This window comes from Sus scrofa, chromosome 9, assembly GCF_000003025.6.
Source record: "Sus scrofa isolate TJ Tabasco breed Duroc chromosome 9, Sscrofa11.1, whole genome shotgun sequence".
Lineage (NCBI taxonomy): Eukaryota > Metazoa > Chordata > Mammalia > Artiodactyla > Suidae > Sus > Sus scrofa.
In genome coordinates this window covers 97,791,585-97,806,764 of record NC_010451.4, presented here as the reverse complement: position 1 = coordinate 97,806,764, position 15,180 = coordinate 97,791,585, and the positions used below count along the sequence as shown (strand labels likewise).

At 38.0% G+C, this 15,180-nt stretch overlaps 1 protein-coding gene across 16 annotated transcripts in view; it reads right to left on the bottom strand.

Annotated features, from left to right (window-relative positions):
* Window positions 1-15,180, bottom strand: part of CACNA2D1 (calcium voltage-gated channel auxiliary subunit alpha2delta 1) — a 484,869-nt gene that overhangs the window by 459,161 nt on the left and 10,528 nt on the right.

Sequence of the window (15,180 nt, the reverse complement as noted above, 5' to 3'; positions counted from 1 at the left end):
TCTGCAAAGAGCCCATTTTCAAATAAGGTCACATTCTGAAGGAAGGGGTGGTTGGAACTCCAACATATAAATCTGGGGAGAACACAAGCAAGTCAGCCCTAGCAGTGTGCCATGCAGGGACTCAAACACAGTCTCACAAGCAATGCAAACATTTGGATTATTCTTCATATTGATAGTTTGCATAACCTGGTAATTCACAGCTATTTTAAAAGGTGAAACTACTATTGTGCAATACATAATAAATATCCCAATGCATTTAAAAGAAAGAGTATATCCAGGTTAGGAAGAAGTTAGAAGAAGTACACGATGTTTTTTTAAAGTTAATATATCTACAATCCAGATATATGTCTAGATGTCTATAAACACATATTTCCAATATATGTTACATATGCACACCAATAATATATCACCTAAATTTCCTAACAATGACACCATAAACTGTAATACATGACAAAGCATATGAATGATACAGCCTAAGCATGGGGTGATCCTATAATTCACTGTCTGAACCTGGACACTTTTTAGAGTGAAAGGCATTACCAACAACTAGGCTGGGTAACACAAAGAAACCAAAGGGTCCTGGGTCAAACCCAGAATGAGGATAAACAAAAGAAAGAACTGGGCTGAAATAAAAGACTGGAAAGTATAGGATCCCTCTACCCACATTGGTCTATGGTAGAGGAAGGGAAAGGCAATGATTAATCTGCTCATGTATGAACACTGAATAGCTAAAAGAAGGAAGAAAGTATGTAAAAGGCACTAGATTTGGCATAGCATGCAAGATATTTATGTTGTTTAAAATAAATCATATGCATAAGAAAAGTATCAGCTAGTGGACACTGAAACAGAGATACGAATAGCATAAAAAGGGATCTTCCTCGCCTCTCCTTAGTTGATGAGAATAGGATGGACCTGAAATACTTCAAGAGCCCCATTTTAAGTCCCATCAATTCAAGAGGCAAACTATTTGTATCACTTCTTTTTACAGAAATAAGAAAAAGAAGCAGAGAAATTACTTTTTGATTGAACTACAGACAGATACAATCTTGGACCAGAGATTCTGGGTTTTCATTTTCCCCTCATGTAACAGCATTCCCTCCTAACTAATGCAGACAGGGATTCCTAGGATGACTATTTCTACACTGCACCACCTGTGCTGTCCTGAAAGAGAACAAACAGCATATAGCTGTTCTCCATTTACAGAAATGCCTGCTCTCCTTTTCACGCTCATCAAGATATTTTTGGTGTGTGATCAGTTCAGATCAGCCCTCTAAAATTTCAATTCCTCTCCATATAAGAGAGAACACTATATAATACACATACAAATAAAGTTCAGGAGTCCTGTGACTTGGTCCCAAGCATGCTCTTATTGTTTGGGGGTCTCCATTAATTGCTCTCTTCTGAAAAAGATGAAGCATTTTCAACTAAGAAAAATCTTCACGAGTTTACGATACAGCTTTCCTGGGTGAAACAAAAACCCCTAGCAAGGGTGTGTGTCCAAGCTAATCACAGGGTGCCCACAGGCCACCCTGGCAACTGTCCAGCAAATCTGGGATCTACAAAGCATTCTGTGCTGTGTGCACAAGGGCAGGCGAGACTGTCTCATTTCCGCTCCAGACCCGGCAGGAAAGAGCAGACACCAGTAGGCTTCTGTTGAAGACACGTTTCACTACAAAATTTTCCTTCAGGAAATTCAGAGATCTCCAGGAACAGGAAAATCTTACCCCTGGTACACTGGACTATATGTTAAATAATTACACTTCCTGCTTCACCAAGCACTAAATTTAACAGCTTAATTTAGAAAATATTTTGAACTAGCTAATTTACCTTTCTTAATAGCATCCCTATTATCAGGGATTAATGAATAAAATTCACTGATGTGACAAAATGTTAGCAAAACACGAATGCCACGTAAGCATTGTGGGAATGAGCCAGAAATAGACATCACTGGCGAAAGGAACACATATTATGGGCCAATTTCTTAGGAACATGTCACTTAGATCAGTGGTTCTCAGCAAGGAGTACTTTGCACCCCAGCAGACAAACTATATATACTATTATATAGGATTCCAGTTTTTCATGTACAGAATGGAGAAAACTGTACCTATGATATTTAAGATTGTTATAACAATTAAAGTATAATGCTATACTTAATGCATGCCAGTCATTCTGTGAACACTAAAGACTAATATGTTTAGGTACTCAAAACTACTTAATAAATGAAAGAGTAAATGTGAGTTCCCACTGTGGCTCAGCAGATTATGAACCTGACTAGTATCCAGGAGGATGAAGCTTCCATCCCTGGCCTTGCTGAGTGAGACAAGGCTCGGGCGTTGCAACAAGATGTAGCATAGGTCACAGATGCGGCTCAAATCTGGCATTGCTGTGGTGTGTAGGCCGGCAGCTCTGATTCAACCTCTAGCCTGGAAACTCCCATATGCCACACGTGCTACCCTAAAAAGAAAAAGAAAAAAAAAAAACTGTATTGCATATAATATCAATTGAGGATTCCAAAAACCTCTTAATTTCCAGTTTTTCACCCCATAGCCAACCCACGACTTTGCTTTCTTTACAACTTTCAAATAAGGTCACAATCTGAGGGAAGGGGCTTAGAACTTGAAAATGTGAATTAGGGGGGAAGACAAGTCAACCCATTACAGTGTACCAAGCAGGAACTAAAAATGCAGTCTCACAAGTAATGGATAGATTTGGATAGTTCTTCATATTTATAGTTTCTATAACTTGGTAATTCACAGCTGCTCAAAAAGGTGAAATTAGTATCATTTAAGATACAATAAATATTCCATCTCTCAATGCACTTAAAGCAAAGAGTATGTCAGGTTATGAAGAAGCTAGAACAAGCATTTCTCAATCATTGTGGGGTTTTTTTGGTTTTGTTTTGTTCTTTTTTTTTTTTTTTTTTTTGTCTTTTTATGGCCACACTCCAGCACATGGAGTTTCCCAGGCTAGGGGTAGCATGGGAACTATAGCTGCCAGCCTACGTCACAGCAACAGAAACACGGGATCCGAGCCGCACCTGCAGTCTACACCACAGCTCATGGCAATGCAGGATCCTTAACCCAATGAGCGAGGCCAGGGATCTAACCCACATCCTCATGGATACCAGCCAGGTTCGTTAGCGTTGAGTCACAAAAGGAACTCCTCATGTGTTTTTTAAAGTTAATATATCTAAAATCTAGATGTGTATATATAGATGTTTATAAACACTCAAATATTTCCACTACCTGTTACATATACACATGAATAATGTATCATCTAAATTTCCTAACAATGACACCAAAAATTGGAATACATGGTAAGGCACTGCTTTTAACCTACCACATCATGAAGGCCAGACACAGAACCACTTTAAGTGAAAGATAAAAGCCTGAGGAATGTTTTCAGAAATGTATCTAAATGAATACAGAGAGGAAATCCACTTCTCTCTCTAAAAGAAAAATAAATAAATAAAAAATGCTAGAGTATCTTCTCCGTGATATGCTTTAAGGAATAATGGCTTTAAGTATTTTGAGGTTCTTGTTTCCTTATGTTAAACAACAACAATTCTGCAGAGTACTTGCCTTTGATAAATTTGTATTATATTTTATGTGGAGCACATTTTCAGCCTTCAATTCAGAATGCCATAAAACAGAAAAAATGAAAACAGAAAAAAAAAAAATCAGGCCACAATTTCCTCTAATATTAGCTGTATCACTTAGTTCTTGAAGTATATGAATTCTTTAAACTTTGTACTTCCTCAAATGCATGTCCAAAACAGCTCTGTTTTTTATCCTAACACTCTTCCTCTCTTAATCTACCACACTGATTGGTACTCCACTAGCCATAATTTTATAAAACAACCCTCTTGCTTTATTATTATAAAATACTGCATAGATCCACAGTAGTTCTATGCTGGCTATACTCAGCTTCTTATCACCCCTTTATTATGTGCCACTGGTAACTATCTAAAATGATTACTTTTTCAGAATAGTATCAGGAGTTCTAAGGGACAGTATCTGAAGTTAGAAAACCCAAGAAATCGTTCTTTCACAGCTTTTTCCTGGACTCTATGGTAAGATATTGGTGAGCAAACTTTCAGAAGCAGAAAATCCAGATGTTCTTATTCTAGGTAAGTGTTTGGTAGCTGCAATCACAAAGCTGGAAGAGAACTACAGAAAAATCCTCTCCAAAAACATGGTTTGTGTTTATATGGTTTACACATTCAGAATTTATCTGTGATAATAAAATTCCTTTAAAATGACACCTCTAGAAAGATTCTACTTATCCAGTGGTTGGGGGGCATCTCAAATTATGGTTGGAGCGTAAAACAAGGAAGAGCTTGTGTACACCTGTTCCATCTGGAAAGAAGTAAATATAGTGGTGGAGGGATAGGGAAAGGGAGGCAGATGGACACAAAGTCACATTTCAACACAGCTGTGACTGCCTCCTACATCACTAAATATGGCACCCACGTCAGTTCTAGAATGCTCAACCAGAGGCAGGGTGGGCTCAGATTTGAGTGGACCATGTAGGCATATGTTTGCCTTAATCCACAATCTAATTAAAACCTGAGGATGGTCAGGGAAGAGAAAGAACAACCCAGAGAAAGAACAACCCAGAGACTATCATTTCAGGACTATCTAAGGTCAAAAGAATCATCTCACAGATAATTTGGACACAACACCCTGCTCTCATAAAAATTCTATGATGCAGCAAAGGTTTTGGTAAACTTCTTCAGTCTTTACTCATATTTCCCCTTCCTGTTGTTTCATGTAACTCTAAGAAATGGGCCTAACTAACCCCTAACCAAAGCTGCTCACAAAGAAGATAATACTTTATTTTCAGATGTGACATTTATAAGGCAATGACATCTGGTTCTAAGTTCTCACCTGTACTTTTTGCAAATAAATTAAAATATTCATGCATGAGGGTCATCTTGCCAAGATATTTTAAATGATAGGCACATAAAATGTACTAATAATTAATATTTTATTGCAATAATTAACGATAATGGCTATCAAGGTAGGTAATTACCATTGGTAAAATTTCAGCTGATTTCTCAGAATCATGGTCTTTGTAATGTGCTAAATTGAACATTCTCTTTCTTGAAGAAATTCTTCTTCAAACTATATAGAAACAACTATAATTTTTACTATGTAAGATCCATGAAATTATAAGAGAATTTGTCAACCAGGTGTTTTTTGGGGTTTGTTTGCTTGTTTGTTTTTTTAGTTCATTGTGAAAATCACTTAAAAGGAATAAGTGCCCTGGGAAGTTTAACAAGAGTTTGTCCAGCATTGTTAATACTGATATTGTTCTTGACCTGACATCCTAACTACTAGCTGGAAGGTGCAGCATCTTTATAGAAAGATCAAATTGAATTTGATTAGTTTTAAGTAACCCACTAAAGAACAAGCAAGAGCCCTTTAAGAGACTTGAAACATATAATTCTGATTTTTTAGGAAATTAGTTTATCTCAACAGTCTGGAAAAACACTACAAAAATTCTTGAGACATTTACTTAGGAATAAGTGTACAGAGACAAATATTACTCAGAAGGACCACAGAGAAAAGGCATTCAAATAAGTAGATAATTTTGTTCTACCAATCTATTAATATAACATAATATATCTCAGTTTCATTTAGTAAAACTCTTGCATGTAATTTAATAACATCTTTGGCAACAGACTTTCAGAAAACTCTCTAGTTGAACCAATAGAAAACAAGAATATTCTTCATCCAAAAAAATCAACTTTTTAATATACTTCAGTTTCAAAATGCACAGGTGACCAGGGAGAAAATGGACTCTACAAAATGAAAAAGTTCTGCAATTCTCACTACTTACTAAGTGAATATTTGATCCAAAGATAAAGGGCACATTGCAGTCTTTGAAAAAAAAAACTGAGTTGCCTTTTCCAACAATCATATTGTTTGATTCTGGATGTATTTCAATACAGTGAGAATGTTTATACTTTTAGACTCTGGCAGACACTCTAAGATCTGAGATATCTGTGGAGATTTTTATAGAGCCTTAGCCCAACAGACCAAGAACCCCTTAAACAGATTATTTATTTTTTCTTTTAGGGCAGCACCCACAGCATATAGACATTCCCAGACTAGGGGTCAAATCAGAGCTGCAGCTAGCAGCCTACGCCACAGCCACAGCCACATGGGTTCCAAGGCTCATCTGCAACCTACACCACAGCTCATGGCAACACCAGATCCTTAACCTACTGAGCAGGGCCAGGGATAGAACCCACGTCTTCACTGATACTAGTTTGGTTCGTTACCACTGAGCCGCAACAGGAATTCTCCGGATAATTTTTTTAAAAAAACAAATTGGAAAAAAAAAAATCAACCTGCCTCAGAAATGTGTTCTAAGATGTTTTCATTGATTCTGGGACATAAGATCTTCGTAGAGTAACAATTTTATATCCATCTGTTTCTTGAATGTATCCAAGCAATCTTGTAATCCATCAAAAGGAAATAAAAGCTACCTTGACATGTCTTGATTTATTGAAGTGATACTAAAAAGAGTCTGCAGCCCTTAACCTTATTACAGAACCAAAATATTTGCTCTGCCGACAGCAAATGTTTGGACTCACTGCAAATGGTAAATGTTCTAAAGAGAATACATTATAAGCATTTACGTGTGAAGAACACAAAATTCTGGTAAGTAACTATAGCATGTAACAATCTGAAATAGGCAGCTCCTTTCAAGCTAAATTAATATGATTACTTTGAAGAAAAAAGACTATAGCTATCTATTGCCCAACAAAAAAACAAAGCAAAGCATTCAAGTGGGGCCTATCATTTAAAAAATCATTTAACATGAAAATCCTCAATTTTAAGTTTTTTTACACACCACTTTACACTGAAAACAGTAATTGAGTTTTAACCTTAAATATTCAAATCAATTAAAGTTCCTCAGATTATGCTCTGCAAATCTAGCTCAAGGAAAGTACAGAAGTGTGTGTTAGAGAATTTTATAACAGTTTGAAAAAGCCATGTGATGATATGGAAGTTAACTGTTTAAAAACAAAGGTTAATAACCTTTTTAATTCTATTTTTCTACTAACTGATTTTCATTGTTGCCACAAAAATGCACATTTGCAATGATATGAAATTTACAAAAAATAAAAAAACTCTGTTCCTTTAGCACAGTTAGTGTGAAAAGCACTGAATTAGACAGGCAATTCTCTGGCCAGAGTCCCCTGATGTTAGCCAATTAATTAGTTGGGCTAGAGGTATATAACAAGACAAATCCTGAACAAAGCAGACAATCAGCAATACTTCCAAAATGAAATGACTAGGTATGCACAGTGCAGAGAAAGAGTACCTGTCTGTAGGATAGGAGGGGCTTTTTTTTTTCCTTTTTTTTTTAGGGCCACATTCACACCATGCGGAAGTTCCCAGGATAGGGGTCAAATAGGAGTTGCAGCTGGCAGACTACACCACAGCCACAGCAATGCCAGATCCAAGTGGCATCTGCGACCTACACTACAGCTCATGGCAACACCAGATCCTTAACACCCACTGAGTGAGGTCAGGGACCGAACCTGTGTCCTTATGGATATTAGTCGGGTTGGTTAGCACTGAGCCACAACAGGAACACCACATCTTCTTTAAAAAGCAGAAGTCATAGCTGTTCACCTAAATCTAGTCACTGAAGAGGAGAAATCATATATGGATGCTTTCGGTTACACACATTTCTGCATTACTACTTTATAACTGGGGCATTAGTCAGAGAATATGACCATTTCATAAAGATATGTATAAACCAAAAATTTTACAGATTTACCTTGTCTATACAGGTAGGGAAAGGCACATAAGGAGAGGCCTATGATTTCATAAAGTATAAACTTTAATTTAGAAGTAACTTAATCCTTCACATTTCAAAAGAACTGTCTTACAATTTTCTACACATTTATTAACAATAATTGTGTAAACTGGCTTAAATCTTAGGACAGAGAATTATTTTCTTTGCAGAGAGTCAAAAGTTCAGCAAACTAATTATGACAACACTAGTAATGAGTAGTTAATGAGCTACTGGAATTTACTTTCCTTACAAGATGGATCAGCATCAACATGACAAAGCACAGTTTGCCTGAGGCAAAAAGGATGATAGTCATCTGACTGCTTCTGAGCATTTCCAAAGTTTGTGAATATTTTGAGAAAAAAGAATGTATAGATGTATGTGTAACTGGGTCACCATGCTGTACAGTAGGGAAAAAAAAATTGTATTGGGAAAATAACAATAAAAAAAATTTAGGAGTTCCCGTCGTGGTGCAGTGGTTAACGAATCTGACTAGGAACAATGAGGTTGCGGGTTCCATCCCTGCCCTTGCTCAGTGGGTTAAAGGATCTGGCGTTGCCATGAACTGCAGTGTAGGTTGCAGACTCGGCTCGGATCCTGTGTTGCTGTGGCTCTGGCGTAAGCTGGTGGCTACAGCTCGGATTAGATCCCTAGCCTGGGAAACTCCATATGCCACAGGAGTGGCCCAAGAAATGGCAAAAAGACCAAAAAAAAAAAAAAAAAAAAAAAATTAAATTAATTTAAAGAAAACAAAAGGAATGAGTATTTACATTTCCTAGTTTTATAGTGTTTTTATGATGGTTTTCTAATAATCAAGCCTATGGGAGCAAGAGTTCTAAAACAGCCTGCATGTATAACCACTTTCCTGGAGAGGGGGTGGGACAGAGGGTCATGATGGGATGTCACTCCCATGACTGTTAGCTTACATGGCAAAAGTGAAGGGATTCTGTAGATGTAGAAGCCCAATTCACCTGATTCTGAGTTAATCAAAACAAAGATTATCATGGATAGTTTAACTTAATTAGTTGAAGGTCCTTAAAAGGGCTGCCCTTCACCCTTTTTAGGGGCAAGCCCACAGCACATGGAAGTTCCTGGACCAGGTATCAAACCTGAATGACAGCAAGGACCCAAGCCACTGTGGTGACCACACCAGATCCTTAACACACTGCACCACAGAAGAACTCCTGAGCCCCCTTTCTGAACCCTGAACCGAGAAATCTTCCTGCTGGCCTTGAATGGGTGAACTGCCATGTTGTAAGAAGACCTCTGAGGGGGCCATATGTAAAGGAAGGGAGTGCCCTCAAGGAGCTGAAAATGAACTCCTGGAGAGCCAACTGGAAGGGGGAGGCAGTCTGATAACCCCAAGCGCCAACAACCACAACAGCTTGAAAGAGGAGCAGAAAGTATACCCAGAAAGGAACGCAGGCCAGCCCACTCCTTACCGTGAGCAAAGGAACCAGTGAAGCCAGGGCTAGACTTGTCACCATGGAAACCATGAGAAAAGAAATATCCATTGTTTTAAACCACTAAGTTTGTGGAATACATTACACAGCATAGAAATTACCCAACTCAAATAAATAAATGAATCTAGATTACTGAATTCAAAACAAGGGACTTATTTTACCTCTCAATCTTCCTATAAAATGACTTTATGAATATTCTGGTATGTCTTCATTCACTGGACTTTAAACAAGTGGTCACAGTCAATCTTCGATCGCTTTTGTATAATCTTTTTTTTTTTTGCATAAATGTTGAGGATTTAACTGATTTTCTAACTTTTCTCATATAGGAATTTCCTTACTAGGAGGAAAGCTAATCAGGTACAACAAAAGCCTACACTTTATGTGAATCACAGACACACCTCTTCCAAACCATAAGGTACATGGTAAGCTCTAACATTAATTCTTCTCGAAAAAGTAGATATTTTATGCTGGAATAGGATTACAGAGTTTTAAAAATGGAGGTTCTATTTTTTCTTGACTATGCCATGCAGCAGCTTGATGTGGGATCTCAGGTCCCAGACTGGAGACTTTACACGTGCTAAAGCGGTGAAAGCATTAAGTCCTAATCACTAGACCACCAGGGAACTCCCTTGATATTTTAAACAGTATAATAGAACTGATTTATATTCTTCTAAAAACACTTAAAATATTCATTTATTCCTCAGGTAAGATACTGACATATGTATTGCTCATCATAAAAGAAAAAAAGCACAGGATCACAATTATTGCTGATATTTATAAGGTTAACATTGTCAGACAGTTTGCAACAATTATTAAATATATACTGTCAAGTGAGAACACCTAGGGCCTTTTTCACAGAACCAAAATCATCACATGACACTAGGCCACTAACATCATTTCTCTGCACATAAGAATGCAAGGTCACTGGCTTAATTATATACTTCTTAATGAGCCCTTCAACCAGAGCAAGAAAGAGTTTGGTACCACGCTATGCTTTAGTTCAACTGGAGATGGCAGAGTGTTAAAAAGGGGAGGAAAACATCACAATTTATCACTTTGGCTTTAAGAAAGAGGCTAAGAGAGAAAATTAAAATGTGGGGGCTGGGAGAAGGACCTTCTCACAGGCAGTGGAGTACTCAGTACCGAGAAAGATCTAGTTTATGCTCAACAGACACATGAAGGCAAGAAGGTGACAACTAAGATCGAGTTGTTAGGAAATGGTTGGGTGGTGAGCAACTATAGAAGGTGCTAAAGCCAAGAATTCTTCCTTAACAAGATGTTACCTAGGTAGGTCCAACACCTAGTTAGTGGTGGAGGCAAAAAGGAAATCCAGGTGACCTGACAGCACTGAATTCTCCTGCTTCTAATCCAATTATAGTCACCCAGTGCTTTCTACATGTCATGTTTCCTATATAATTCTCACAACAATCTTGAAAAATTTTAACAATGAGAGGGTTAACATGTTCAAGGTACCCAGCTAATACATGGTAGAGCTGAGTTTGAACCCATACTATTAACCAACGAGACAAATACCAAGACAGACTTAAGTCCTAATGTTTAAAAGCATCCATTAATAACTTCTCCTCTGTGCCTCTAGAATGGTCCTGGTCACGAATCATTTTTGAGAGACCTGAAAATACAGTTAACTCAAATCATGTGTTCTGTGGTTCAGATGAGGAAACTTGGTTAGAAAGGCTGAAATCACAGCATAAATGATCACTTTTTAGAATTCAGAAGTACTCAACAGTCAGCCACAAGAATGCAGCTTCAGTGACACTCAGCATAGAACCACCATCTAATATTTATATACTGTGGGGGTAGGTATGCTCAGTTAGTTATACAGCTAATGAGGTGTGTGTGTGTGTGTGTGTGTGTGTGTATGTTTTGCAATTTAGGTGGGAATACAGAGGAAACAGAATTCTGAATTCAGGTTTTTGACACCCATATATATTACAAAAGCAGAATCCCAGGGCCCAATCTACTTCACTTGTGGGGGAAAAAAAAAAGAGAGAGAGAGAGAGAAAGGATATGACCAAATCCAAAGCTTGCAACCCTTAAACTGGCCCTCTGTTATGGACATTTACACCCAGGGACTCAGCTGGCTTTTAGACACCACACAGACAGGTTGTGTCACATCTGATAATTTAAGGAGATGAATGACCTCAACTAATTATCATGCATGGTTTGCTCTGTGATGAGTTACCATTCCCCTATGTTTATTTATTACCACTGAGTATTAATATCAATTTTAAACAATTACTCACCAGCAGACCTTAACACCATGTATCAAGCCCCTGGGAACTGAACTACACATGCACAATAAAATTTCACCTCATGAAAATTAATTCTGGTTTCTACATTTCTATGAACAAAAAAATCAGGTGTTTTGAGAGACAACCAAGTATTCTCCATGTTTAATTTAGAGCAATCTGCACACCCCCCATTGTGCCCATCCTCCTGAAGCTTCCCATGGCCCATTTGTTTGTCTCTCCTAACATTTTCACAGATGCAAATTTAAGTCAATTCTAATATAATGTCATGGCAAAGAAGGGATGGTATTTTTAAACTGACAGACATCATAAGAATTTTACACATTCCTTTCTATGGCAAATGTCAAAATGACTGCCGTAAAAAGGCAGGTTCCTGGCATTTGAAAACTTGCTGCTTTAATGGTTATCATCAAGTCATACTCATTAGCCTTGGTACTAATATATAGTTTGATCTAAAACATCACTTTCCTCCACAAATTGATTAAAAATGTGTAGCAGAAATTTCATTTAAGTGTTTTATTTCAACTAACAGGAGAATAGTGCTTGAGCAAGGCTAACCTCCACTTATATTGTAAAGTGAAGGGGTGGGGTTAATGAGTATAAGTAATCATCAGTTGGATGAGTCAAATGAAAACTGGCCTTTTTCAGTAGCTCTTGGCAGATTTTTTTTTTCTGACTTCTGTGGTGGTTGCTAAAAATGCAACTGGTTTCAGTTTTACTCTTCTGTCCTCACCCAATTTGTAGAGTTGTCTGGAATCATTTCTATAAACATCAGGAATAGATCGCTTTATTCACTTTCAAATATTCTGTCTTGACGCTAAAAACTCCCATCTTTGACAATGAGAGGTTATCAGTGGCAAAGATGACTTTTAAAAATAGACTCAACCTCCTGTGACACAGTTCTCATACAACAGGTGCTGGCTGAAATGTCAAGATGAAGCACATCAAATGCTCTGTGGTTCTGCTTTCTTCATGGTCCCTTTTAAGATACAAGTTAGTTACGTCCTGAACTGAGAAACAGAACACTTCACTCACCTTGGTCCACTGTATCTCCTTTCATTTCTCTTCATGATGAAGGGCTACACAAGTTTTAGAAAGAGACATTTTTAAGGCCTGCGAAGCCTCATTTTCCCATTCACTGAAGCTTTTCCTTACTGCTCAAATGATGTATTAGCACAATAATCTAGCTCACTAACCCTCAGTCATCAATTCATGATCCCCTGAAGGCAGAAAACTCACATGTGGTACAAATATTAAAGACTGACCATTAAACAGTCCTTCAATGCTCCTCTGTGCATCCTTTCATTTGATCTCTATAATATAATACTGGGATTCAGGATTAACTTAGTATTACCTTTGTGCTACAGATGGAGAAATTGAGACATGGTGTTAATTCTGCTCTACTTTATGTTGACTGATTTTCCCTTTGGCATCATTGCTAGAATATGCGTCCAGCCACAACTGGAACAGGTAAATTAATCCTTGCTAAGACACCAAGATTCCAGTCATGGACAGGCAGCAAAGTACAGCAGGTAAGGGAAGATGCTTGGGATCAAACTTTGTGCCTAAAAAAACCTTAGAAAAGGCCTCCGTACCCAAAACTTAAACCTTCCTCATCTCTAAAACATGGATAATACTTATCCTGAGGGACTGACCAGAAAGTTGATGGAATAAAAAAAAAATGCCAAGTATTAATTCACAGTGCCGGCTTTCAGGAACACAAAAATCTTAGAAAGCAATATTATAATAATGGAAAGATCACTTTGAGTATTTAAGCATGTCCAGACATTCTGTAGGTAGAGACATCAAAATTAACTCAAGCCAACTGTGAACACCTATAGAAGAAGAGCAAAGTGACAAATGGAAATAAACACATAGCCCTACCACTCATCTCCTGCTACAAACCACAAAGGTGGTTTTTCCACCCTGCACTGGTACCAATGAGATCTTAGATCAGCTGGCATTTGCCATCCTAACCCCATTCATGCAGTCATCTTGAAACTCAAAGAACTGCTGTGATGGCAGCTGCCAGCGATTTTCAGATCTTCAGGAGACCTGAGATGCCTCTGTTAAGGGCTGACCAGGCACACGCTTTGGAGCAATGGTCTGTCAGTGGCTTGTTGTCTTATAAAATTATTTATTTATTTATTTTTTGACAGGGACTTTTTTCAATTCAAATTTCTGCCCTCTGCTAAACAACAAACACAAATGGCAGGGGAATATCAACAGAGTAGGGCTGTAAACCACCCTATCCACCAAAAGAATTAGTAACTGAAAAATGCTAAATTGCCAAAAGCAAGAACTATTTGCTATTTTTGGGTTTCCTTTTCCTTGATACATCTATAACATCTTTCTACCATAGGCACATACACTTATTAAATCTAATAACACCTGGTAAAACTGTGTGGATTTCCTAAATGCTAACCTCTACCGAAAAAAAAAGAAAAAAGAAAAAAAGTAAGAAGTAAAAGAAAGACACAAGCAGAAGAGAACCAAATGTTGCGGTGTCCAAAGAAAATACACTGATGAACCGGAGTCTTGTTTCTTGTTACTACCAAGTAAAGAACAACTCCAGTCTGTACATCTCAAAATGTGAACATTACAAATATGCATTTATTACATTTCTGAATCATGTCATTCCTTCTTGAGACTGGAATATATAATTTGGAACATTGTTCCAACTGCATCTCCAATAAATTAAAAGTGTATCTGTCCTATATCCCAGCCATCTGCTTTAATTCTCAAGGCTGTTTCATATTTCAAAAGTTACTTTGTAAGACATTGTTTTTCCTCTTGATCCCTTCCTCACCTGCCTCTGTCAGAACATTTACCCATCAATCACGGCCTTTCTCATCTCTTTCATCTCGGCCATTTGGTCTTCTCTCTCTGATATGCTCAAATCTCCCCTCTGGTAATACTTATTTAGTTGTCCGTACAACCTTCCCCACCCCCCAGGAGCCTTTTTCTAAGAATTGCCTTTTCCTCTATCCATGGTACTAGCAACCGGCCTGTTGGAAAGCAATACCTCTGCTGAGATTGGACCAGGATGGGTATGAAAAGTGATCCCAGCTCAGACAACCCAAGTCCTTTTTCCAAATCTCATCTCCTAGTCACAAATGAATGGGCTCTAAATGGCCATCTGGCCCATACTCAGATGATCAACATATGATTTTTAGGAGGCTGTCTTTTAGATTGAGATTCTAGTCTCATGCTGGTTCAAAGATTCAACAGGGAAAATGTAAACCCTCACAGTCATTCAGCAACATGAGGACCAGGAAGCAGATAAAGCCAATCTGCAGGGAAAGAGAAGAATGAGGAGTCAAAGAAAATCAGAGGCTAGAGCAAGAGATGATCCTGAAAACAACTCCATCCCTTTCTGCAGTTGGTACATCCTTCACCTTGACTCCCACAACTGATCATCCAGCTCCACCACTACTGAAAAATATTTCCCTTTTTGGTGTAAGATAGTCCTCCAGTTTTCTACTGCCTGCAATCCCAAATGGGATTCCTCTGAACTTACTATCTCTCTTCAGTTCTTCACATTGCCAAGTTCCTAGAAAGAACAATCTGCCCTTGCTGCCTTCATATGCTGACCTGCTACCAACTCTTCCAGGCACTGAAACCATGCATGC